General features: G+C 37.4%; 1 protein-coding gene and 1 long non-coding RNA gene across 2 annotated transcripts in view; one reads left to right on the forward strand and one right to left on the reverse strand.

Annotated features, from left to right (window-relative positions):
• The window catches only part of LOC138943001 (uncharacterized), a 130395-nt gene that overhangs the window by 73275 nt on the left and 43389 nt on the right, over window positions 1-13731 (reverse strand). Inside the window, exon 2 of the long non-coding RNA XR_011448406.1 lies at window positions 3428-3465. This is a non-coding gene — a long non-coding RNA (uncharacterized lncRNA). The remainder of the gene's footprint in view (window positions 1-3427; window positions 3466-13731) is intronic.
• Hr4 (Hormone receptor 4) overlaps window positions 3442-13731 on the forward strand; it is a 70024-nt gene continuing 59734 nt past the window's right edge. Inside the window, exon 1 of the mRNA XM_070313514.1 lies at window positions 3442-4041. The gene's annotated coding sequence lies outside the window, so the exon portion shown is untranslated. The remainder of the gene's footprint in view (window positions 4042-13731) is intronic.

Consider the following 13731-nt stretch of genomic DNA (forward strand, 5'->3'; position numbering starts at 1 on the left):
GCTCATGAGACTTTTTCACAGTTAAATAAAGCCTTATCGGTTCGATAATCGAGGGAGCGTCGATCAGCTGACCGCGAAAATGGAGCATCATCCGCAATACCGAAGGTAGAAGGTCGCGACATAGAAAGACAATATTTGATGAACTAGAGTTCACAAATTGTACATGTCGATCAATTTCTTCGGAGAAAGAAATCTTATTACTCCGCCATACGTAATAACCAAATATCGCTAAATCAAAATTGATTTATAAATTCGAGATTTGTAAAACGAATTTAATAGCAAATGATTATTCGAAGATAATTCATTATTAATTTAATTAAAACACTTTAGTTGTCTCAAAATAAGAATTTTTTCTCCTATTTTCAGAAATTGAACGTTACTTAAAATATTAAGAGACATCATAGAGAGAGAAATGGCCCAGTATATTTTATTATCATTTTATCGTATCATTTGTCATGCGATCTTAGAATAAAATGCTCGCGAAGGATGCTCATCACACCCTGGATACCTGGCTTTTGCGTCATGATTACTCTTCACGCAATTGCGCTACTCGTGCGATAAAAAATCGCGACGGGAGCGTGGATTTCGGCTTCGCGGTGTGGATGGCGGCGCGGCTTGTTGCAGCAGCGGCGCAACGCGACGCGGCGTCAGAAGTTCCCCTACTGGAGAACGTGGAGCGCAGAGCGCGGCGGTTGCTGCCGTTTTACGCGCGCGAGGAGGGTTCTCTCTTCCACTTCCACGACTCCATCCACTGCACGGCGCGCCGCGGGTTCTCGCTCGTCGTCGGTGAGCGCGAGAGCGAGGCAGCGCCGGTGCCCGTGGCCGCTGTCCCAGTCGTCGCCCTACTTTGTCGAAGCCAACTCAGCTCGACACAACACTCGGCGATTTTACACCTCCTTCCGACACGACGGCGGTGACACACGTTGCATGCCCGCGCGCGTACACGCGCACACGTGTACGGACGACGCATCATCCCCGCGGCGACGCACGCACGCGGACAGATTTCAGTGGTGAACCCGGTAGTGCGGATAAAGGGACAATAATCGGCATCGATCGTGCAGAATTTCGATCCGTGGCCCGCCCTTCCTCCTTCAAGGATTGCGCGCGCTCGATCCCCACGTGTGCGTGCATCGAGAGGAATAGGGAGAGGGAGAGAGAGAGAAAGAGAGAGGAACCGGAAGCAGGACGGTCTCTCGCGACAGGCAGCAAGTTACGGTTCGCGTGTGCGTCTGTGTACGTACGTGTGTATGTGTCTGTGTGTGTGTGACCTACGACAACCTGCCACTCGGTTTCGGCGCGCCACCCGAGTGTGTGACGTTCGCACACGACCCGGCCGAATCCCTCGCTCCACTTTTTCCACCAGAGGTCACGGAGTGGTGCCGCGCGTCGATTCGAAAGGTCGGCGAGGCGAGGAGGCAAAGAGAAACGTCAAACTCTGTCGGAGGTGAAGAAGGTGGTGGTAGCGCGAGAAATCGAATCGCGCTCGGACAATTCCAGAATTATCGGCTGCGGACGTTGCCCCCGACACGTGACCATCGTCCCATGGCGTTCTAGCGTCACGAGGCCGATCGTGAAATTTGTATAAGATCGCGACGTAATCAGCTGGTCCATAAGATCGATTACGCGATCGGCGACGAGCGAAGCGAAGTCATCGATAGCCGAAGAGATAGTCACCGATACGCCGTCCTCGATACGCCATCCTCAGATTTCCAACTTTTAATTTGAGATCTTCGATAGATTGAGAGAACCAACCGATCGATCGATACGACTGCCAAGTCCTTGCAGAAAAACGCTCGCTGAGGAGAGAGAAAGTACTCGAACCGGAAGTGCCATCGAGCGAGAAAATTCAGCGCCGTGATTTTCTTTCTCCGTCTACTGTGTATCTCTTCTTCTCTCTTTCTCTTTCGCTACCATTTACGTAAACCTCGCCGCTTAGAACGCTACGCCATGTGCATTTAGAGTATCGCAGATCCAACTATCACGCGCGGACTAATTCCTCCGCGCATCGGTTAAACCGACGTCCGATGATGACGTTTAGACGCGCGCCAGCGTGTCAAACGTGAAACGATCCACCGCTACTCTGATCTCGAAACGAAAACACTGCCAATTATAAAAGCGAACAGGAGCACGTCGATGAAAAGCTCTTTTGCCTTGCCCGCCGCCGTGCATTTCTTCCTCCAAGCTCGACGACCACGGCCAAAGTCATACGCGGATCCTTTCCGGGTCGGGCATGCGCGTTTCCAAAACAACGAGCGAGATTAACGAAAGAAGAAATCGGAAGAGAGACCTCGACGGTGAAGCCGAACGACACAAAGCACTGCCCGCTTTAATTTAACGAGAGACACTGCCATTTTTAAAAGAAAGATTAAACAGAACTGACTTAAATCACGGCCGGATTCGCACTTATAAAAAAAAGAGAGAGAGAAAAAGACTATTTTGCGAAATCTCAAAATTCGCGGTTAAAATTATTGCGAAAATAAGTTACGATAAGTGGCGCTTTTGATATTATTTTCCTTTGATGTTCGATTTTGGAATCTCTCTATCATAGTTCGGTGACCGCGAGACTTTCTATTAAACGAAATAAATGAGAGAAAAAGGATATTATCTAACCGTCGCTCGACTGACTGCCATTTTGATTCACACACACACTTGTGGAGGAAAATTCGCGCGCGTACGAACACGTGCATTTGCATGAAATCTCGTGAAGAAAAAAAGGAGAAACTGGATCTGGCAATATACGACGATCGATGTATCAATTGAAATTTTCAACAAAGTGATCGATGAAATTAGTTTGAGATATTTTGTTATCTTAAATGTGAACAATTCTTGAAGAATATTTGTAATCAGAAGAGTTTTGAATGATTTACACAAAATGATTCACCAGACTAAAAAATCCTTACCTGATCTTAGGCGAGTGGTGATGATCATAGAGCAAGTGATTGTATAATATTCATTATTATGTACAGACGCATCACGTGGTAATCGCAATAACATTAACGCAATGAATTAAGTGTTATATAGACGAGTAGATTAGTTATTGATTTGACAGAGAAGAATGTGAACGATAGCTCTTCGTTGATCGATCGAAAATATACTCGCGTATTATTTCGAGATTTTATGACAATGATTTTTCCAATGTTATGGAGAAATTATATGATTCCGAGCGAGACGCTATTTGATATTAAAGACGAGAAAAAATATTGAGTGTTAATACAAAAAATTAATACAATCGAGAGTAAAAGTGATAAATCGTGGAAAATCATCTAAGAATAATCGATACGGTGAACGTTCATCGAAATCGCGATCGATAATTATTTTTCAGTCGCGAAGTGCGATGCAGAGGAACCAAAAAACGGAGAGAAGAGAGGAGAAGCATGATAAACGAACTATTGTTCGTTGCTATTTGGACAAAAGATAACACACTTACCGATAGCGCGAGCACCGTTCGTTCCACTGTCTTTCCTTCTGCAAAAAAAAAAAAATAAATAAATAAATAATTTATAGATCATTTATAGATCTCACGCGTAACACAGAGCCTACACGTCCAACGCAATTTTCGTTTAAGCTTTGATATTATATTCATATGTGTTCGCTTCAATTATAATATAAATATAATATTAATCGAACGAAAGAAGAATTCGCAGTGATCGAACAGTGTTTTCAACGATTCGTAAAACCGACTACGACGGTGAGGGTGGCACATGGTACCGGAAGTGTCGGACAAATGAGGAACAACAAGTGCGCGTGCAAGTGTTTGAGAAAACGGACCAGGGGCGGTGGAGACGCGTCTCCGATTAAAACGCCTGGTGGTTGGAGGAGGTGAAAATCTGTGTTGGTGTGCGCGCGTGGTATCGAGAAAAACGGTGAGAGAACCATCGGCTCTCGGATACCGGTGATAACAGTCGCGCGGTTTTGATACTGTCGCGAGGAATAACCACGTGGTTACTTGCCGACGATCCTTCCTCGTCGGTGCAGAGTTTTAGGAGGACCGCGCTCGCAGTTACGCTTTTCATACTTCGGATGCCTTTAGCGGAAAAAGATGTAAGTCGTAAGAAGTAAGATGATACAGTCACGCTCTATGTCTACAGGGTGCTGAAATGATTGATAATGATATCCTCTGCGTTGAGAATACTGAATATCTCAGTAGATCAAATTTAATATTTCGAATGCTATATATCGGGCGCACCTTCAGGGCTATAATATATTGGGTTGAGTAAAAAGTCATTGTGTATTTTTTGTATGTTTTTCAAAGTCATTTATTTATATAAAGAACAAAGATCAATCAATGATATACAATATTTTCCGTTTTGTTCGATGACCCTTTGCCATCTTTCGGTGAGCTTCATAATTCCCCGTTCGTAGAAAGACCTGTCTTTATTGGCGAAAAACTGAACAAGGTGCTGATTTACCGCCTCATCTGAATTTAACGTTATTCCACGCAAGGAGTTTTGAAGAGAGCGAAACAAGTGGAAGTCTGACGGCGCAAGGTCAGGCGAGTATGCTGGGTGGGGCAACACATCCCATCCAAGCTCCAATAATTTTTGACGGGTCGCCAAAGATGTGTGTGGTCTCGCGTTGTCGTGATGGAACACAACTCCTTTACGATTGACGAGCTCCGGACGTTTCTGGATGACAGATTCGTTCAAACTGTCCAATTGCCGACAGTACACATCCGAATTGAATGTTCGGTTCCTTGGTAGGAGCTCAAAAAACACCACACCCTTCTAATCCCAGCACACTGAGAGCATAACCTTCCTCTGATGAAGTTCTGCTTTTGAAGTCGTTTGAGGCGAATCATCACGTCGGGACCAAGACTGTTTGCGTTCCACATTGTTGTAAACAATCCACTTCTCATCACCAGTTATCATTCGTTTCAAAAAAGGATCGTTTTCTTCACGTTTCATGAGCATATCGCAGATGTTTATACGCGCTGTCAAATGAACTTTTTTGAGTTCATGAGGAATCCAAATATCGAGCTTGCTTACGTATCCCAGCTTCTTTAGGTGGACGTGAACACTTTTTTGACTGATCTTCAATGTTTCTGCAATCTCTCGTGTCGTGTAACGTGGGTTTGACTTGATCAATGCCTTTATTTTGTCGTCATCAACCTCGGTGGGCCTTCCTGACCGAGGAGCATCTTTGAGATCAAAATCACCAGCGCGGAATTTCTTGAACCAGTTTTGGCACTGACGTTGTAGAGTATCGTCACCGTAAACTTTACGCAATTTTTCACAAGCTTGACGCGCGTTCTTCCCTTTACAGAAGTAAAACAGTAAAATATGGCGAAAATGCACAGTTTGGTCTTCCATCTTCAACTTGATGTAAAATCTAAAAAACTCAACCAAATCGCTCAATTTTTTTTTTAGAATGAAGCTTAAACCGTCAGCTGTTAAACGATATATGACAAACATATGTGTGAATGACTCTAGTACTGCCAAAACTGAACTAATGCCATCTGTTGCAAAAATACGCAATGACTTTTTACTTAACCCAATACATCCAAAATCTAACCAATACACAAAAATTATATAAATTATCATTAGAGAACCAATTGAAACGAGGCAATGATCGTTTTGTAAAATAGCTTCATTCTCCGTGACAAATCTTGTAAAGTTAATCGGAATTCATGTTTAATGCGTTAATAATATTGCAATCATCATTACACAAATAATTAATCCGTATTATAAATATTTTGTGTGTTTCATGATTTATAATAAAGTATAATATACAAATATCATTTTACCTTATATTGAATATCGCGCTATAAAATAGTATTATTAATATTATTATTTTGCGAAGAAAATTGATAAAGAAACCTATATAATCTATAAATTATAGATATATTATATTAAAGTATAAAATAAAAGAGCGGCAGAAATATATATGCAAGATGTTCTAGAAATTTATAATTACCATAAACCCGCATCTTCAAAGAAAAAATGACATTCAATGAATTAACGACTCATGATCGCTTGTTAACATAGTTTTTTCGCGAATTGCGAATTAGAAAACTTGTCCGCTGTTCGTTGTACACCACGAGATACACATCAACATCTCATTATTTACCTGTCTTTTTTTTTTTTTTATACCGCCCAATATGAGAAAAGGGAATCCCAGAAAGTGTTACTTCTGGGAACCTATTTATCGCGTAAACAAGTCGCGTGTCATTGATGAGACGAGAGAACGCGCGCGCAAAATAAAATAAACATTAATGAGATGCAAATTACGGATGGTGTACGCATTCAACATCGAAAGGTCTAGGTCACCACCGATCATAATTTCTTCCGGCAGACCGAAATTTCTATGAATTAGTTTGACAAACCGATATGAAGGACGAGGTCCGTCTAAATATACTTCGCCTCGTCATGATCAGGAAGAGAGAAACGCCGCTCGTAGGTATGCGCACAAGGATGCTGATGCAAGCGTTGAAGACATGCGATAAATAGATCGAGAGAGAGAGAGAGAGAGAGAGAGAGTGAGTGAGAGGGGGGGGGGGAGAAGGGAGAGAGATCATTTTTTAATGAATTCTATTAACCTTGGCTATTAAGAGATCCGTAGCAATGCCATTTCTTTAATCATTGCAGTCATTATTCAATTCTTTCATATTAGAACTTATAAAAAAAAAAAATATATATCGATGAAATTTTTCTATTTAGAAATATATGACATTGCTTAAGATTGTTCTAGAGGTTGAAGGTAGAATAAAAATTATACATACATGATAGAAAATAAATATAATGAAGAATAGTGATAATATTGAATACTAAACACATATTCAAAAAAGTTAAAGATGATCGAATGACTTTGAAGTCAGACTGCGTAGATATTTTTGCATAAGCATTGATATTTAACCGCAAAATATTTATATTATATATTCGTTAAAATGCATTTCTTAACGTTGCACTTGCACTTCTCTATGTTTGCTAAACGCGATAAGGTAATGTTAGGCGTGTGAATAGCATTGAAATAAGCAGATTTCAAAATATAAATAAATAAATAAATATATACATATATATGTATATATTTCTTGTTGATATGTTTGGCACGATATATTCAAAAGAATAATTCAATAATATAGGCTATGGATATTTCTTGTTGCGAGAAATGCTTTTTTTAACGTACAGAGAGGGAGAGAGAGAGAGAGAGAGAGAGAGAGATCACTATTAATTTTAAATATAATAGCTGACACATTTAATCATATTGCTAGTCATGAATAATATTATTTTACATAACAAGCTTGTAAATATGTCAATAATTTTAAAGAAGAGTAACTTTTAGTACCAAAAGTACATCAAAGATTTACCTCATAAATTCTCTCTTTTATCTCCATTTGCAAATAGTAGTATTGAATTAAATAATTCGATGAATTTGATCTTCGTATAACATAAATTTTTTTTTTTTTTAACTTTTTATCCACTAGACTGACGGTTTTTTGACGTGATTATAAATAGGTGAGGAACTTGAAATAAGATAACTCATGTTTTTAACTACAATATATTTTTAGATACGATTTTAGATAATATAGATCGAGAAATTCTATAATTATGACAAGTATATGGTTCCAACATAGTATAATATGTTTATGGTGTTAATCAGAATGTTGGAACGACCGGTCATAATACCGTCGCATTAAATTGCACGGTTCGTGATAAGAGTGATGCGCCGAAACACGAGAGCCATGCACAATATTATGCAGACTCAAAGTTATTCTGGCGGATGAGCGCATGCAGCAGTCCATGGCGATTCTAATCCAGACCGACTTTGCTCTCGCGCGGTTTGTAATTTCTCATGGTGGTCATACACACACACACATACACACGCGCGCGCGCACATGATACGCACATATCGCATATAAATTGCACATATCGCGGAGACGCGTCTCTCTCTCTCTCTCTCTGATGCAAACGTGTAATATTTGTTGTTAAGGACCATAATAGAGGCCTTAATGCGAGACATGCGTAAAATTATAGCAAAGTGCAGGATGCGAAAATCTAAAATAAAAGACCCGATTAAAATTGCATCACAATCAACAAAGATATCTTAACGAAGAGTTGAAGATAACATATGAGTCTTTGATAATTAATCTTTTGACACAAAAAAAGAAAACTAAAATTGTATCTAACATAAAAGAAACATCCGTTTAAATTTTTCAACTTCTCCTCAGAATCAATCGCGTAATTTAAAATAATTTCGAATATATTAGGTGTACAACTTTACTTCCGCCGTTTTCCTATAGATGGCTTTAGCGGTAAGTAGTAGTCGAAATAAATAGATCATAGATGTCATGCAATAAACTTGGGCATCTGTCAACATAACCCCATAGAAACATTAGTCGATTTGTGTCTGTATCATAAAGTTATTCTCGATTGAAAATGTCAGTTTACGAGCCAAGTTCTCGTCATTTGCGGGAGGTTTTAATTTTCTGCTTCAATATGAAGAAATCTGCGACTGAGGCTCATCGAATGGTCTCAAATACTTATGGCGAAGCCGCTATTAGTGAAAGAACCTGTCGTGAATGGTTTCAACGCTTCAAGAACGGTGATTTTCACGTCGAAGACCGGCATAGCGGTGGAAGAGAGAAGGTTTTCGAAGATGCAGAATTGGAGGCATTACTTAATGAAGACTCGAGTCAAAGTCAAAAAGAATTGTCACGATCATTGGGAGTGACTCAACAAGCAATTTCAAAATGTATAACCAGTTTTTTACAATAAAGCCTCGAATTTCGGGAAAAAAAACAGCGGAAGCAAAGTTGTACACCTAATAATTTACCTATATATTTTTTCGTAGCGTAAGTTGCGATATATATATTTTTAACTGTCTCTTCCCCTTGATAAAAAAGAATATTTATAGAGTCACTCAAACAAACATACACAATAATGGTATAATATATATGCTGTGTTCATTGAACCGCTTATTCACCGCAAGATTGAATTGTATTTATAGATTTGTGTGTGTGTGTGTGTGTTGAGCTTATGTTTACAATAATATCGATGAGAGATTGAATCGAATTAAATTATGTTTGGCACCAACCTCACGACGCTTACAGCTGATCGATCATTAAGTTAAAGTCTATATGCCTAATTTAAGTATACAAATAACGCAATCTCGTTGGCTGCTACGACATACGCAATACGTACGATTAGCGCATCGAAACGCATCATTCCCGAATTTCATTATGCATGATATATGCATATATGCATGATATGCATATATTTTTATATCAACGAGAATGTATTGCATATTTATGACTTTATGCACAAATACTGAATCTGATTGCTACATGCAATTGAAAAAATTAATCGCAATCAATTTACAAAGGATAATCCCACCACGTGAGACTCGCGTAAAAGCAGCCAGTTATTTTGGCGGATAAGCACAGCCGTTAGTGATATTCCCGTACCTAGTTTAACCTTCTCTTGTTCATGCTAGGCATTCGCCCTCTCTCGATGACGGAGATTGAGATAGGTCGGGTATAAACGCGTATATGACGTTCTATGTATGTATATACGCGCATGCACTATTACCAACTGCTCTCCGCGTGGACTATACTGCTTATGTAACACGCGATACCGCACACGAGGGCAATTATTAACCATGGCCAAATCCCGTTCAGGACCTCGATGTGGATCGTCATCGGCGCCGTCACGAGAGTGACTCGTATCGCTTAGAAAATCTATCGTAGCCGTTTAATTGGCGATCGGCGAGACGTGACAACGATACAATAGATTCTACAATTCAATGTTCTCTACACGTTTGACGAATAATACAATAGTCCCTTTTATAAAATATAGAGAAGAATTAGAATTTAAAACAAAAAGAACTTAAAAGGTCTTAAATGACTTATTAGAGAGATAATCTTGAAATGATACAATTAATTAACTAATTTCTTACATACTGGAAATATATAATAAGCATGAGTTTAAATCAAAATTATATGAGATTGTACAATTTTAGTAAAGTTTAGATTAACGTAGATTTGATGTGTCCTTTCATCGATTCATAATTCTAATCTTGCATATTTCCACGTTTAGGTTTTATGCCATAAGAATACATTAAAATATAAGCTGCATATTTTCTCTTCTTTACTCTTTTTATACATGTGCAGAGTGCGCATTCGGGAAACTAAAATTTTACTTGCGAACTGTCTGACCTTTGATCTACTTAACGCTAGGAGCTAAAATTTCACCCAACTAGAAGAGAGAGAGAGAGAGAGAGAGAGAGAGAGAGAGAGAGAGAGAGAGAGAGAGAGAGAGAGAGAGAGAATGTATTTTATAATCAAACAGAGGAAATTTTCAAAACTAATAAAACGCTATAAAGCTAAAATAATTGTCCATAATTGAGTACCGTTTCTATGATGTGTTTTAAAGTGTGATTTGCAAGAAAATAAATTCTCGGAAAAGAATATAATTATATAAATATATCCATCGGATATAATAATTTAATTATATATAAATATATTTGTAATATTATCCTTTAATATCTATCTCTATAATATTATCATATTATCATATATGATTATCAAATAATAATCGATATGATAAAAATTTTAATAAAAATTCAATTATCGTTAAAATTATTCCAATTTTATATTTCGTAAGCAACAACAGCTAGCTTTTATTCATAATCTTCAGGAAAGAAATGGACAAAAATGGCGACGTAAAAAAAAGCACAGTTCAATATAAACTACTCGCAACAACGAAAAAGAACGAAGTCAAAGTAAAGTTTTTGTCCGCGGCGAAAGTATGTATCCGTATCGTATAGCTGCGGATAAAATAAACAGCCTGTCGCATTTATAAATTACCCCCCCCCCCCTACGGAAAAACTCATCACCCGCGCATGCGACAACATGGCTGACCGTCTTGGAAGAGCGGAGGTCCGATCTTGGAAACGCGACGCCGTCACCGCGAATTTTTACTTATTGTTAGCCTTAGTAATAATCGCGTGGCTGATTATAACCGGCTAGATCCCGACCTATGGAAGCTACGTGCGTAGAAAACAGATAACGACCCAGCGGACTCTTCTCCGCGTGCTTCGACCTATGCCAATCTAAAACTAAATATACACTCAACAGTAATCGCGACATGCGCGACATGCGGCAAGTATATGTACGAACGCATAACGATTCATGCCTAAGTTTTTACGATTTCTTGGAACAGTTAGCTTAGCGTCTAACTCTGACACGTGTATTTTTCTGATCTAGGTATTGTGTTTTTAATAAGCGGATATAGCTCCAAGATTAAATCACCCTTTAATAAATAATTAAGTTTATATCAAACTCGAGACTTAATTATATTTCTAATTTATATACGATCACAAATTTATATACGATCATTTTTTGTGATCTCGTATTTAATTAAAAATGTAAATGACAATTGCAGAGAGTGTTTGATAGTTTAAATATCTTATTAAGAGCAAATTAAACTATTAAATTAATTAGGTTAATTTAAAAAAATTTGTACAGAATAGAATTGCCTTGTGTTTATCAGAAGTAGCATTGATGGGCATCATTCAATTTCGAAAGCTTCCGTTTCGAAACGAGATATGGACGAATGTGACTATCGGTCGTCGTCTTGTTGGAAAAAAATCAAGATATAAACGACAGTGTTTGCCATCGATACATCGAGTATACATTGATATATCAAGAATACGCTATGATATCAAGAAAATGGCACAAATGATTCTAAGCAGAAAATACGTATAAGGAACAGTTTTATCATAAAGCAAAACGATATGTGAAACATTTTCTGGCCAATTATATATTCTTATTTAAATTATATATTTTTCAACAATTAATTCCAAACGAGATATTTTTGATTTACATTTAGAAATATATTTCTCGGCAAGTTTAGTCAGCAGCTTAAAAATGAAACTATCATAAACTGACATGAAATATTATTCTTAAAAATAATGTGAAAAATAAAGCAGAGCAAAAATGCTTAAAACAATTATAAGCAAGAATTCGTCAGCTTCTCTTGCAAAAAGAGATACAGTTTTTATGCAGTTTTTTATACGGTTATTTACAAAAAAGCAAATTAGCCGAATTGACGCTACTTTTAGGGGAAAAAAAAAAAATCTATCTCATACTTCATTTAACCTTAAAGGGTTATCACAATATAGGTCATTTCAAACATGTCAATATTTTAACAATACAATATCCCGATGGCTTTGATAAAAAAAAAGGTTTAAAATTTATTTTTTAACTTTTGTCGTACGTGATTATTTTCTAGAGAGATGTCAAAGAATATATATAAATTTAAAAAAATTTTTTTTCGAGTACCTTGAGATAGCTAAGATTGCGACATCGTGAAAAAAATATGTGATCAGGAACAGAGCAAGAAAATATGTGAGAAAACTAGAAAAATTAACTTTTCCATATTTCAGCTATTAATAAAACGTGAATGTAAAAAAAGATTATTCAATCATTTTTCGATCAATTTCTTAACGGTGCGACATTCCTCTTCTTGGACCAACAAAATCGTAAACGATCGGCAAAATCATAAATTACAACAAATGCCATCACGAGAATTCTTATGTCCCAATGACATCATTTGACCCTGACATGGGCAACAACGAGTACCGGTATCCGAATGCGAATACACATTTGTCGCAAAAAAAGAGAAAGAGAGAATGAGAGAGAGAGAGAGAGAGAGAGAGAAGCGCACTTTTGTAAGGTGCATGACACTGCTGATTCGTGACTCGATGCGTACCGAAAAGAATTAATGAGTCAGAAATGTATCACACGATGATCACATTATCGGCGAACGCGCGCTATTATGACCAGCTCTACATAAAGAGCGGTTCACAAGAGTATTTCAAGAGCAACTGCCTGACCCGTTATCGGATTGTGTGAATTTATTATTCAGACGGCATTTAAAGTGAAATCATTACCCAATACGGTCAACGTTAACTTTCCTTACGATCATTAGTCTCTTTCTTGAGCAAGATTTAAAAAAAGTAAAGAAACTTGCAAATTTTACAATTATTATTGATAAACTGATGGGATAAAGTTGTTGGTTTGAACAATAAATTAATTTACAAAATATACTAGATGTTCTCCTATTTTCTCTTATGTACATTTTTTGGATATCGATTTAAAATAAAATTTTCTTCCGTTAAATGTAGCTAAATATTATGTTTATAGTTACAATTTAAAATTCTATTAAAATTTCTGTTGGTATTAAAATGAAGCAAAAAATACAATTTCGTTATTTATTCATAGCATTAAAAATTATTTATAAAAATTGCTAAATTTTCAGTTACATGAAAATTCTGAAAGTATTCGTGCTAATGACCCCCTTCTGCCCAATGTATATCTAAAGAAAGTACAAAGAGCTTGAATTCAATACATTCAATCGTGTTGTTTCGATATTATTTTACATAGCCATATAAGGATCGAGTAAGATATTACAGTACTGTGACAATGCTATGTCAAAAGATTTCAGCAATGTAAGTCTCCTTGCATATATTATATAAAATTATTATTATTAGCGACAACATCCTGAAAAAGGCCATCGATTTGATCGATCATGATCAACCGAATCATAGGACTCGTGTTATAAAATTGATTGTTTATTGCAGATAATATATGATAAAATATTCAATATAATTTGCAATGTCGACTCTTTTTTTAAGATCGATTCTTATGGATATATTGTAACCTTATAGTTTCAAAGTGCTCTCGCGAGAAATCATCACCCTAGTGATATTAGCAACAATCATGCTCAATCGAGG

Source organism: Polyergus mexicanus, unplaced genomic scaffold, assembly GCF_030449975.1.
Source record: "Polyergus mexicanus isolate NDT 795.1 unplaced genomic scaffold, iyPolMexi1.0 SCAF_24, whole genome shotgun sequence".
Classification (NCBI taxonomy): domain Eukaryota; kingdom Metazoa; phylum Arthropoda; class Insecta; order Hymenoptera; family Formicidae; genus Polyergus; species Polyergus mexicanus.